The following is a 14,681-nucleotide window of genomic DNA, read 5'->3' as shown; positions in this document are numbered from 1 at the left end:
GTACGAAGTCGATCACTTTACAGTAGAACAGTTCAATTAATACCGATACCATGCACCCTAGTTCCCGACGCAGACTGATCAAAACGGTCACCCTACCGCTTGCTGACCGCAGCTCATGATGCTCAATTTCGATGTCTTACTGGAAACTATGTCTTTAGTGGGACCCACTTCCAAGCGAAAAATAAAACGTAATTGGTAGGTTTTGCCGGAGAATATATTTCCCCAATCAGGTTCTTATTCTTACTGGACAGCAATCTGATGTGCGTGAATCACATGCAGTGAGAATGACCTTTAAAATTTTTTTATAGTAAAGCAACATTCCTGACGTCAACAATCAACGAAGTTTAACCCTTTAAATGAGAAAAGAATTTTTTGTGTGCTACATCATAAGATTTTTATTGTGATTTAAGTTGGGTATTCATTACTTAATTGTAACATATTGTATTTTAAATACTAAACGAATTGTTAAAATAGAAAAAAAGTATTTATAGAAAAAAGCTCATGTTTCATTATTTAATTCTTTCTTTCTTTATTTTTATGCTATTAGAAGTCATTTATATATTACGCAATTGGGGGAAGAACTATTTTTGTCTGACAAAAAAAGTTGATGAGCCTTATGAATTACATTAAGGTATCTGACTACTAGTGACAACTTTTTTTTTTTAAATATTGCTTGAAATTAACTTTTAAACTCATTTTTTGTTTGAGTTTAAGTGGAAACATAAAATTGGTTAAAAACTTTTCTGGGTATATATATTTTTTGAAAAAATTGGTAATTTTATGCATTAATAAGGCGTTTTTTGTAGATTACGGAAAAAGCTGTAAAACTTATTCTAATGCATAAAATAAAAAACCCTTCTACTATTATATTCAAAAGACATTTATCTGTGTTATGAACTATTATCTTTGCAATATTTCTATTTATTTGTATGTTATGAGCCAAAATGCTACAAAAGTACAAATTTTTCGAAAAAGTTACATTTATCACAGAAAAAAACAATCATAAAAAATGTAAATAAACAAAATTTTTTAATCCTTAGTTCCAAACATGTGTTATATATTCTTAAACACTGGTACGAAATTTTAGAGAATTATCTTAAAAACTTTTTTAGTTATCATCTTTGCGGTGGCATCAAAAACGAAAAAATCTGATTTTGAGAAAATTGCATTTAAAGAATTAAAACTAAAATTTCAAAAAATTATACTGCCAAAATCATCTAAAGCTAATTTATATTGGAAGAATAAACTTTTGTTTAGTACATATCAATAATAATTAACTTTTCAAATTACTGTAATTTTAATTTTGGAGCCATATAGTAATGGCAATCAAACAATTTTTAACGTTAAAATTTCTAATTACTGAAATATATGCATTTAACATTTTAAAATAATATACTAGATTAAATGTGTTACATTAAATGATATAATTTTTTGCAAATATAGTTTTCCTTTTAATGTTTTGTATCTTTTGAAATATATAAGTCGAATTACATAATATAAACAGCACATACAGTGGTGGCCAAAAGTGTGGACACTTTTTGAAAGTTTCATGTTTTTCAACTTTGAGTGCTTGTAGAATATATTAATTTTCACTTAAATACAAACGTTTATATACCACATTGAAGGTAATTTAATGTAGAATTTAATAATAAATACAGTATTACAATATCTGTATTACAAAAAAAAGTTATGCAATTAATAGTAAGATCTATCTTAGATTTGCATTTTTTTTAAAGTGATACTTATACAATCAATACTTAGTAGGATAACCCTTAATTTTTAAGACAGCTTCACAGCGTCTTTTCATCGAGTGAACGAGTGTTTGGAGTTCATCTTTCGTAATCACATGGTGCCAAGAATCAATTATAGCTTCACTTAGTTGTCTTTTATTGGATGGACGTTTTTTTCGTACAAGAATTTTCAAACGTCGCCACAAATTTTCAATTGGATTGAGATCAGGGCTGTTTCCTGGCCATGGTAATTTATCTATGCCTTTATTTTGAAAGCATGCTTTGCATATTTTTGCTGTGTGGCATGGAGCTGAATCCTGCTGAAGAATAAATGGTTCGTTGTTGGGGAAGGTATCAATTGATGGAAGGTATCAATTTTGGTTTCAGGACAGTTTCGATGTATTTTTTGGCATTCAGGATGCCAAATCTGGTCGAAAAAAATGCACAAGTGCTATTACCGACAGAAAAATTAAATGGCTCTGCCTTCAAGATAGAAAAATGTCATCAGATGCCATTAGATGTGAAATGAATGCAGCTGGTATTGTAGTAAGTTCAAGAACAATAAGAAGAAGCTTATCAGGATTTGAACTACAAGCTAGAATTCCAAGGAAAAAAACCACATTTAAATCAAAAGCAACGCGAAAAACGAGTTAAGTCGGCAAAAGAACACATTAAATGGTCAGAAAATCAATGGAAGCAAGTAATTTGGAGTGATGAGAGTAAAATATCGCTCTTTGGAAGTGATGGTAGAAAATACGTGAGACGTAGAGTAGGTGAGGCGCTTCATCCTGATTGCGTTGAAGCAACTACTAAAAATCCAACAAATGTCATGATTTGGGCATGTATATCTGCAGATGGTGTGGGCCGAATTCAAGTGATTGATGGCATCCTGAATGCCAAAAAATACATCGAAACTGCCCTGAAACCAAAATTGATACCTTCCATCAGGGATCTCTTCTCCAACAACGCACCATTTATTTTTCAGCAGGATTCAGCTCCATGCCACACAGCAAAAGTATGCAAAGCATGGTTTTAAAATAAAGGCATAGATATATTACCATGGCCAGGAAACAGCCCTGATCTCAATCCAATTGAAAATTTGTGGCGACGTTTGAAAATTCTTGTACGAAAAATACGTCCATCCAATAAAAGACAACTAAGTGAAGCTATAATTGATTCTTGGCACCATGTGATTAGATGAACTCCAAACACTCGTTCATTCGATAAAAAGACGCTGTGAAGCTGTCTTAAAAATTAAGGGTTATCCTACTAAGTATTGATTGTGTAAGTATCACTTTAAAAAAATGCAAATCTAAGATAGATCTTACTATTAATTGCATAACTTTTTTTGTAATACAGATATTGTAATAGTGTATTTATTATAAAATTTTACATTAAATTACCTTCAATTTGATATATAAACGTTTGTATTTAAGTGAAAATTAATATATTCTACAAGCACACAAAGTTGAAAAAAATGAAACTTTCAAAAAGTGTCCACACTTTTGGCCACCACTGTATATAGCGTAATATAGACTGCAAAGACTTACGAAAAATATTTAAAATACAATCTATAGTAAATAAAAGTATAATTCATATAAATTATTCATCACATATGCTGGTTTAAAATCCACCATATGAATACGTTAAACCTTCTTCTTTTTCATATTTAGTACATTTAGTTTTTCGTACTGCTTTTCTTTTTTTTTCGAGCTAACTTCGTCAATGGTAAAGAATGTCTTATAGAGCTCGAAATAAAAAATTTTTTTATTTCGAGTTAGCAAATTTATCAAAGTTAATTATTTCTTTTGAAATAATTTCATGGAAGGAAAAATTGACATTTTTAAACACAGACAGTAAACCACTATTCCCTGAATTGAAGAGAATTACAGCTAGATAAGTACCTAAACGAAATGTTTCAAGTATCTTTAGGCAAAATGTTCCACAAAATTGTAACAAAACTTTCGTTACAATTTTGTGTCTTACCATGGAGACACTTTTGTAGTAGAGCTGTACTACACAGTTTTAAATATGTCGGTTTGATTAAATTAACAATTTTATTTGATAATCCATTTTCTTTGAGCGATTTTCCTATTGCTTTTGCTCTTTGAAAACGACACCAACTTTCAATACCTTCGGGGCATTGGCCATGATAATGATTATCCTTGCCAGACACACTATGATAAAATGCAGCTATTACACCACTTATCATGTTTTGTAGATTACCTGCATTACTTCTTACCGCAATACCGTAATAATTTTGGATTTTGTCTATCAATTTATCAGTTAATTTACCTTTGCCTCCTATACCTTTCACCTTTTTCTTCAATTTACGCAAACTTCCACCTACACGTTTTTGGACATGTCCAATACATTCTAGTTTCATTACTGAATTATCACCCTAAAAGTTTTTTACGCTGTCATACCCTTTCGAGTCTCCGTCACCGTAATATTCACTATATTGCACATTTTTTGCATTTGACCGTTCAAAGATGCGATAAACACCAACAACTTCCATATTACCAGCTGAACCTTTATAGTTTGCACAGATATGCTCTGATGACTTGTCACCTTTTGAGCATATACGGCAGTACTGTGACACGACTTCAACATCTAAAATTTTACCAGTGTCGATGGAAATAGCACTAACACATCCATTTAATGATGAGTATCCTGTGCGTTGCCATGTCCCATCGACAGATATTCCACATTTAGCAACATCTCGTGAACTTCATCTAAAGCAGATTTCATGTTAACTTCTGCACAGTGTTCAACAATTTTCAACAGTTTTTCTTCTTGCTTTCGAAAAGCACCTTTTCCTAGAAAGGGTAAACAGAGGAAAGCACATAACTTTCTTCCAGCTGAAAATCCTTTCCCGATTAAACGTAGCCATAAAACAATTGATGAATTAATACAGCAAGAATTTTTTTGTTTCTCTGTTGTTGAAAATGCTTTCAAAAAAGGACATTGCTGGCATTTAATGGTCATATTTGAGCATAACCCTGTGATAGAGTCTTCTACCAGTTCTAATCCAAGAGAGAAACAGTCAGGGGAACATACCATGGAAAATATAGCAATTAAATTTGCCAAACTGACAATTCTATTACCTTCTAAAGATTCACGTTTATCTTTAAAAGAATTTTTTACTTCTTCATAGCCAGATCTTAACTTTTTGGCACTGGCAGAATCAACTTTAGCATCGGCCGATGTGCTATCAATCTCATTACTACTAGCACCAGAAGTAAAGCGATTTCCGTGAAATTTTCGCTTCTTAGAGGAGTTTTTACAGTAGGCAAACTATAGGTTAGGGAAAATTATTTTTTGGGATTTCTTAAGTAATTTTTATTCTTTTACAGTGGAAGGAGAAGCATGCAATCCAAGCGATTTACCCGGAGGACTACCGAACGAACACGGCATGACAAATAGTGATCCTGAATGTGGATTGAATTTGTTCTGCGAACGTAAATCCAAAACATGCACCAGAATATTCTAATGGAATTCTTTTATTCTTATCTACACCTTTTAGACAAATTTTTTAATGTGACGGAACAAATTTTTTTCTCATTCAAAAATAAATAAAAAATTTAAAGATGTCACAGATTTTTTTGGAAATTGGAATTATACATTTTATATAAGAATTTGAAATGGGCAACTCAATGAAGTTTGATTATTTAGTGCTCGTAAGCTCCCCCCCCCCCAAAAAAAAATTAGGAATCACTAGAATCTCAGAAAAGTACACCAAATAAAGCTGATTTTACACGGGATCGGACATTCAACAATCTACGTATATCCTGATATAAAATTCCCTTTCTGAAACAGTGAATTGATTCTTGTAATTTCTAATTCACTCACCAATTTATACTTGCTCTTGGTATCTAAAATTTTTACAATGAAATTATCAACATTAATTAGGAGCTATTTATGAACTATCAATTATTTATCTCACCATGTTATTCAAACTAATAAAATAGTTTTTATTTGAGTTTGTGCAATCTATTTGAACAATATCATAAAACAAACATTTTAATCATTAAATTTTTCCTTAATGCAAAACTAGGACCAACCCCCGTGATAGCTTCGCCTTCATCATTGTTTCTAAAAGTTTATATTTTTTACAAAACTAAAGAACATTTTGTTAATTTGGAAATTACAGAAAAATAAACAATTACTTGGATTTAAAAAAAACTACTGAACTTGAAAAATTTATCTAAGCATACAAAATGTGTGACGCAATTAGAAGAAGTAAACAGAAATAATAAATAGAAGAAGAATAAAAAAAAAGTAATTATATCGTTTTAACTGTTCAAATAGAAAACGGTTTTTTACTTCTTTGAATTAATATTTTCATACATTTTAAAAGTTTCAAAATGAATGTAATTTTAAACAGTAACATTTGTCCGTATTTATTCGTCTGTTAATTTAAAAGAATTATTTATTGATTTCAAGCATATAAGTATTCATCACATAGTGTATTATTCATCACATAGTGTATTAGTGAAAGTAGTGCAATATCTTAAATGAATTTTTAACAATGTATTTTCAAGTACGAGAATTTCTTAACCCCGATTGTTTAGAAGATAAGGACAACGATACAATCACCCCTATAAAAGCTTCGGAAGGAAAACGATTTCCGCAAACTTTTCGCGTTGTTACATCTGATCCTTTTGGAACCAAGGAAACACCATGCAGTCTATGGTAAAGATTTAACATTCTATAATTCCATATTATGATTTGATGAGTGTTAGCACGCTATGAATTTTAAAATGTTAAATAACTTTTTATATTTTTAATTTTAAAGTTAAATTGTAAAATTTAATTTAAATGATAATTAAATTTTTTATTATATCTGATACGTTTAATTCCAACCGAAAATAATACAGTGTGTGGTGAAGATTTAATATTTTAACACATAATAGTTTTATAAGTGTTAGTGTAATATAAGTAGTACGATAATTTTATATTTTATTTGTTTAGTTTTAAAATTAAGCTTCAAATTTCAATTTAAATGTAAATTGAATTCTCTGTAATATCTGATACGTTTAATTCCAACCGAAAATAATGCAGTCTGTGGTTAATATTTAACAATCTATTATATGTTTTAATGAGTGCTAGAACGCTATGAATTTAAAATGTTAAATAACTTTTTACATTTTTAATTTTAAAGTTAAATTGTAAAATTTGATTTAAATGGTATTTAAATTTTAAGTGTTAGTGTAATATAAATTTTGTAATAATTTTATACGTTTAGTTTTTAAATAACGCTTCAGATTTTAATTTAAATAGAAATTGAATTTTCTGTTATGTCTGACACGTTTAATTCCAACCGAATGGTAAAGATTCCGTCTATGGTAAAGATTTAACATTCGATCCCCTATTAGTTAAATGATGTTTTGATGAGTGCTAGAACGCTATGAATTTTAAAACGTTAATACTTCTTATATCTTATTTTTAATTTTAAAGTTAAATTGCAAAATTTGATTTCAGTGGTAATTAAATTTTTTATTATATCTGACACGTTTAATTCCAACCGGGGAAAAAAAATCAGTCTATGGTAAATAGTGCTTCAGTGTTAGTGTAATATAAGTTATACAATAATTTTTATATTTTGTATGTTTAGTTTTGAAATTAACTTTCAAATTTCAATTCAAATGGAAATTGAATTCTTTATTATATCTATTAAAAAATCGCGCATTCCGTGGTAAAGATTTAACATTTTATTTCATATTAATTATATTGTATTGCAATGAATATAAATTTTAATGAACATAAATTTTCAAATACTATTAATTAATTTGTTATATTTTTGATTTTAAAGTTAAATTTTAAATTTCAATATGTTTGGAAATTATTTTTTTTATACACTATTTATTTGAATCCAGCCGAAAATTATGTTTGTAGACCGAAAAATATATTTAATTAGATTAGTTATATTATGTTTTAATAAGTATTAAAGTACTATAAATTTTAAAATAATTTTATGTTTTCAATCTTGAAGTTAATTTTTAAAGAGTAATTAAATATTTTATTAAATCCGTTTCATTTGAAACTAACCGAATATCTTGCAGTCGGTTGTAAAGATTTAGGCTTTTAATTTTTAATTAAGATTAAATGAGAGTCAGCGTATTGTCAATTTTAAAATAATAATGATTTTTTTTCCATTAACATTATTAAAGTAATTTTCATATTTTCATTTAAACCGTTAATTGAATACTTTATTTTATCTGACCTACATGAGTTAAAAATAAAATCACGCAATCAGTGGTAAAGATTAAACATTTTATCCTTATATATATATATATATAAGTTCAAAATGAAGAATAAAACAAAGAAAAATTATAGACATATGAAAAAAAAGGGTGGGAAATAATAAGTAAATAAACAACAAACAACATTTTATTAAAAAAAAAAAAAAAAAAAAAAGAGAAATGTTAATTAAAAAACCGGAAAAAAAAGATATAATCTTTTCTTCAGCCCACACAATTATATCCGCTAAACAGAGTGCTTTCTGATATTGTATCAATAAAGCCAAAGCAAAATATATTAATACAATAGTGTGAGGAGCACTCAAAAAAATTTTTTTATAAAATAACTACATAAAAATAGATCATAAAAAGTAAATATAACATGTAAAAACAGATAATAAAATAAAATAAAAAGAAAAAATAAAATAAAAAGAAAAAACATTAAAAAGGGGGGACTATAAAGCGAGTAGCAAAATCATAACAACTTACATGGACAGTTATTTTTCAAGAATGATTTAAAAATGTTTTCGCAGAAAGATTGCCAGATTACAAAATATGAAAACAAAAGCGCAAATTGAGTGTAACAAAAGGGTTCTAAATGTTACTTATTGTTTTTCTTAACTTTCTTAGTGTTTTCTTGTATTTATTTATATATATATATATATATATATATATATATATATATATATATATATATATATATATATATATATATATATATTTATAAAAATAAAAATTTAAATAAATTTAAGTTGAGAATCACATTTTTATACAAAAAGTATGAATCATAATTCAAAATAATTGTATTTCTAATTTGAAATTACATTATATTATTATATGTTATTATCTTAGCTTTGTGCGTCGCTGCAGCGATGGCTTTGCCAAATGGCCATTCTTTAGTTATTCATCACCATCCATCTCACCATGGCTATGGGCATGGACATGGTGGTCACGGAGTCAGCGCAACATATGATGTCAGACACCATGGTTACGCTCGCCCTCGTGGACTTAAATATGGCCACGGCATCGGTTATGGACATGGACACCACGGACACGGATTGGATCATGGTTTGGGTCATGCTCATGGATATGGACTATCACATGGATATGGACATGATTTAGGATTAGCTCATGGATACGGCCTAGGCCATGGATTAGGTTTGGGTCACGGACATGGATATGGATATCATTAAAGGATTTGAGGTATGGCTGTGGGTAGTGGTGCTCGGAATATTAATTTCTTTACGAATACTGTAACCATAGGATTGATTTGCAAAATGACTGTAGTTTTACTGGAATAAAAATCAAAGTGATTTTTTTTTTTGTTGACTGGAGGTAATTTTAATGAAATTATATTTATTTGCATTAAGAAAAATCGATATTGGAATATTGACTCCGTATGATAAAAATAATAAATAAATGATTGTATGATTGAATTCTCGATAAAACGTAAAGAGCTCATAAATTAAAAAAAGCAATTTCGCTTTCACTTTTTTTTAATTTTATATATTAATTACACTACATTTCATACTTTACTTCTCTTCTAAAAAGAGTAAATAAATAAAAATTAATAAATAAATAAATAAAAATAAATAAATAAATAAATAAATAAATAAATAAAAATAAATAAATAAATAAATAAATAAATAAATAAATAAATAAATAAAAATAAATAGAAACATATAAATAACAAGAATAAATATTGGATTCAAAACCAGCTTAAAATTTTTTTCGCTTCCAAAAATTTCATCTAATTAATGATGAATCATGAAATAATTAAATAAAGCGGTCCACTTACTTCATTTTCAATTTACATAATCACATTTCTTTGAAAATATGAAGTCATAACATTAAAAAAAAAAAAAAATTTGACATATTTTACGCAGATACACGTGCGTATACACAAAACATAGTGCAGAGTAAAAATATTCATTCGATTCTTGAAAATTTGATTTTTAAAATATCAACAAAAAAAAAAAAGAAAAATTACATTTACTGATACAATAAAAATAGAAAAAATGATGAAAGGATTAAGAATAAGAGGTTTATAATAATTGTGATAGATGGCAGCACTATTTTCTATCACATTTATTTAGCTTAATTTTTTTTACTTAAAATTTTTTCTCACTCGGATATCTAATCTATCTTATAAATTTTTATATATATATATATATATATACCTTTTTTTTATAATAATTTTGGTTTCATATTAAAAAGATTATACTTTTGTAGATTTAGAATTTTTTTTTTCCAATTCGGATTTTTTTTCCCTTTCACTAAGCAATTATTTGGTTCAGGTAGAGTACAGAAAAAAAAAATTAACTTCCAATTTACACATTAAGAGAAGATAATAATTAATAATGAATGAATAAATAAGTAAACAAAAGGAAATATGTGAGCAAGAAAATACCTTGAGAAGAAAGAACTTCCAGAAATGTAAAATAAAGGCTTCTAAAGTTTACTTAGAAAAACATTTTTAAATCCTAAAAATTTCTATAAATTTACACTATTTCAAAAAATAACTTTAGAATTCTAAAATTCGGTGAAAACAAACTTATGAATCGAAAGCTTATGACTCGAAAATTTTTATTTTTTAGACATTTTTAAAAATGTATTATTATTATTATTATTTATTTTGAATGACGTAAATAAGATATTTATATTTAATTTGATTCGTTTTTAATCATTTAAAAAATAGAGCCTGAAGATTTTTTTAAATGTATTTCTTTAATACTAAATAAATATTACAATGATTTATTTCCGTAAGAATAATAAATAATAGAAATATATTTATTTTCCAATTGCATTACCTTTTATAAAATTAATTACATTATTTTGAAATAAGTCATTTTAATTATTTTCTTTCAGTTTAGTTATTTTCAATGAAATTAATATAAACTATAAGAATAAATAAGAATCCTCATCACTGTTTTTTTGAATAAAAAAATTATAAATCGACTATTTATTAAATGGTTTTATTGTGCTTAATTTATTTTATGTTTATGTCCAATACCTTACTCAACTAATTATTAAGTTGACTTCATTTATTGTTTAGAAGTGTGAAATATTCTTAAATCGTATAGAATTAATTTTACATTTTACGTAAGTTTTCTAATAAAGCTAAACTTTTGCAATTTTTAAGACAGTTGGAGACCAAGGGGAGAAAAGAGTTTTTGTCCACGAAAGCTGATTCTGAGAAAAATCGGATTTAAAAGTCGGATTTGTTAAGCAACTAATATCCAGTGAAATCGTAAAAATAAAAATATACGTGAATACCACAAGCAGTTATTTACATTTAACAAAAATTTTACAGTGAGCAGCGTCATCTATTGACGAACCTCGAAACTAATTTAAAGCCTTTTGAAGCTAGCTTTGAAGCAGAAAGCAGCGAACTCTACATCTCTCCCTCCTTCCCTTTTTCTTTAATTCAGTTTTTAATCGTCGAGTTTCTTTTGAATAACTCTCAAAAATTGTTTCTGCAATTTTATGACTAAAATGTTAACATTTTGATAGAATAGAAAATATTTGCAGACGCAATAATTTAAATTTTTCCCCGCTTGGAGGGTAGCTACATCTCTCCCATATACAAACACTTTTTGTGTTTTCATATTTTTAAACAAAAATAATAAAAGCAAATTTAATAATAAATATTGAAAACGTTATTGCTCTGTTTAATTCTGTATGGTGGATAATATTAGTTTGAAACTTCAATTTTGTTATTATATAATCGAAACAAAAATTTTTGATTGAGACCAACTTCTTTAACATCTTTCTTTTTCTACTTGCAGGTAAACAGAAGCAAGATTTTTAACGAAAGAGTCAAACAAACATCATTTTTTTTATTGCTTTCATTGTAAATATAGTAAACAAAATAAATAAATTATTTTTTGTATGGCATCTTTCTCCTTTTATTTCTTTTTTTCTAAACGAAGTTTTAACGAGTAATAAAATCCAGTTGTTACAATTTGCATCATGGCAAAATAAAGATCATCTTTAGTCCTACAGTTAAAAACTTTGATATTTGTTTCGATTTGTAACTTAGTTGGTAATTTTGCAGTATAAATTTATGCACTTTTTTCGCAAAATGAAAGTTATTTTTCAAAGGCTTCGTCATCATATGAAATTATGCTTTTTTTATCAAATAATATGCTATTTTTATAACTGCCGTGAGTTTGTAACAGTTACTAATGACTGTCAGGACAAGTTTACAACGTTCTAAATCAAAATTCTAAACTTCCTAAGGCTTTAGCAAAACGTCAATTCAGAGAAAAGCTGCAGTTTTGACAAAAGTTGTTGTTGTTAATTTACGTCGCACTAGAGCTGCATAATGGGCTATTGGCGACGATCTGGGAAACATCCCGGAGAATGATCCGAAGACATACCATCACAATTTTGATCCTCTGCGGAGGGAATGGCACCCCCGTTTCGGTAGCCCGACGACCTGCGCGCGATGTCAAGCACTTTACGGTAGCACAGTTTAACGAGGACCAATACCGCACACCCTCGGTCCCTACGCAGACTGATCCAAGTGGTCATCCACCCGCACACTGACAGTAGTCAGTGATGCTAGACTTCGGTGATCTACTGGGAACCGTGTCTTAACGATCAGTCCACTGTGGGACTTTAATATGTAAGAACTTCCTCTAATGCTGCATTATCTGGGGCTCATAAAAATTTGAAAAAACTGTGAATAAGGCAGTGATTTTGATACTTTTCATCAATTGTCTATCAAATTGGCGATTTTTAAGTAAGTTTAATAATTTTCTAAATATTTAAACTATTCGCTCGTTCTAAAGCCCAGATAATTCTTCACAGCATGATGATATCTATATTATATCCGTTTGAACAGCCGACCCAATATTGGCTTTACGATTACTAATGTTCAACTCCGTAGCCTTGTAATTTTGAACCAATACAGAAGACAAGGAAACTCCTTGATCAGTACCCCGAGAGGTTTTGATTTGTTGTGGGAACATGGAGGACTTAGCGACTCGACAGATTTAACGTGCATCAGTCACCATTTACTACTCGGGGAGTCTTTGGCCGGCCTGGGATCGAACCCACGAATTCTCGGACATGGGCCCAGTGCCCTACCAACCAGGCAATCCCGGCCCTAAGATGATATATATATATATAGTTTAAAATCATCTGATGCCAGGGGCGATGCACTGTTTGAACTTATTATTTTTAATAATCTAAAAATATTAAACACCCAAAACGCTCCACCAACTTTTGTTACTACTCGATCGTCCTCCTTTCCAGATTTAACGCTAACAAATAGTCAGGAGCTCCTCAACTATTCGAAGTTTTAGACACAGAAACAGACTCTGATCATAAATACATCAAAATCCAACTAAACAATTCTCTCTCATCCTTTATTAGATTTAAAACAAAATACGGTAATCATAGGAAATTTAAGAAAAACTTTTCAAATTTTCATAATGAATTAAATGGTAATTTAGACCACATAGACACCCCATTGCAACTAAACGATTCCACAGAAGATTTAATCGATAAAATTTTAAATTCTTGTAAACTTTCGTATAAAACAAAAGCATTTAACAAGCAATCAAATCCCACTTGGTGGAATAGTAAATTGTTGATACTCCAAAAAGAACTGCTGGCGACTAGGAAAAGATACCAACGCTCAAAAATAGAAGACGAAATTACCAATAATCATCTATGAGCTTAAAAGAGCCCATTTTAAAAAAGAAATTCTCAAGGCTAAATATAATAGTTGGAAATTTTTATGTGAAAACAACAACAATATATTTCGAAAGCACTATAAAACGTCTTTTAAGACAAATCCTCATCCCTCTATATTTACAGATATATTTAACACCAACTCACCTTTAGAAGAAGCGTCACATATTTTAGAGAATCTTTTCCCAGACAATAACATAATCCCAATCGATAATTTCCATTACCCAAATTCTAATCATGACCCACCTTTTACATACAATGAATTAGATAATTTAATAAAAACTCTAAATAATAATAAAGCCCCTGGCATCGACGGTGTTGATAACTAGTCAAAAAACTTTTTCTATTTTTTGGTAATCTAATTCTAAAATTTTCTCGCTATTTCTGAAAACTAATAAAAATCCGAAACTATTATCATCATACAGACCAATTACACTACTCCCTTGTCTAGGCAAATTTCTAGAAAAACTTATTACCAAGAGAATAAACTATTATATAGAAAAATATGAAATTTTATCAGACAAACAATTCGGTTTTCGCTTCGGCAAATCTATAAATCATGCACTTCAAAATTTTCTAGATAATCTGAAACATCTCAAAAACAACTTAAAACATGTCGCAGCCACTTCCCCTGATATTAAAAGCGCTTTTGATAATATACAGTATAATTTAATTTATAAAGAAATTTCAACTTCAAATCTCCCTAAAAATTTATGTCACATGGTAGAAGATATCAACATAAATAGAATTGCTATTCTATCAACAAATCAAAGATTCAAAACAAAACATATACTCAAAGGTTGCCCACAGGGTTCTTGCATAGGTCCGACAGCATGGAATTTTTTAATCAATAGCTTGCTCAATACAGACATGAACAATCAAATTATACAAGCATTTGCCGACGATATTATTCTATTAACGCTTGGAAATTCAAGAAGAGATTTAGAAATTAATACTAACAACACACTCAATATTATTCAAAATTGGCTAATAAATAATAATCTTA

Source organism: Parasteatoda tepidariorum, chromosome 7, assembly GCF_982258835.1.
Source record: "Parasteatoda tepidariorum strain Cologne lab strain chromosome 7, Ptep-v5.0, whole genome shotgun sequence".
NCBI classification, from domain to species: Eukaryota; Metazoa; Arthropoda; class Arachnida; order Araneae; family Theridiidae; genus Parasteatoda; species Parasteatoda tepidariorum.
This window is presented reverse-complemented; position numbering follows the sequence as displayed.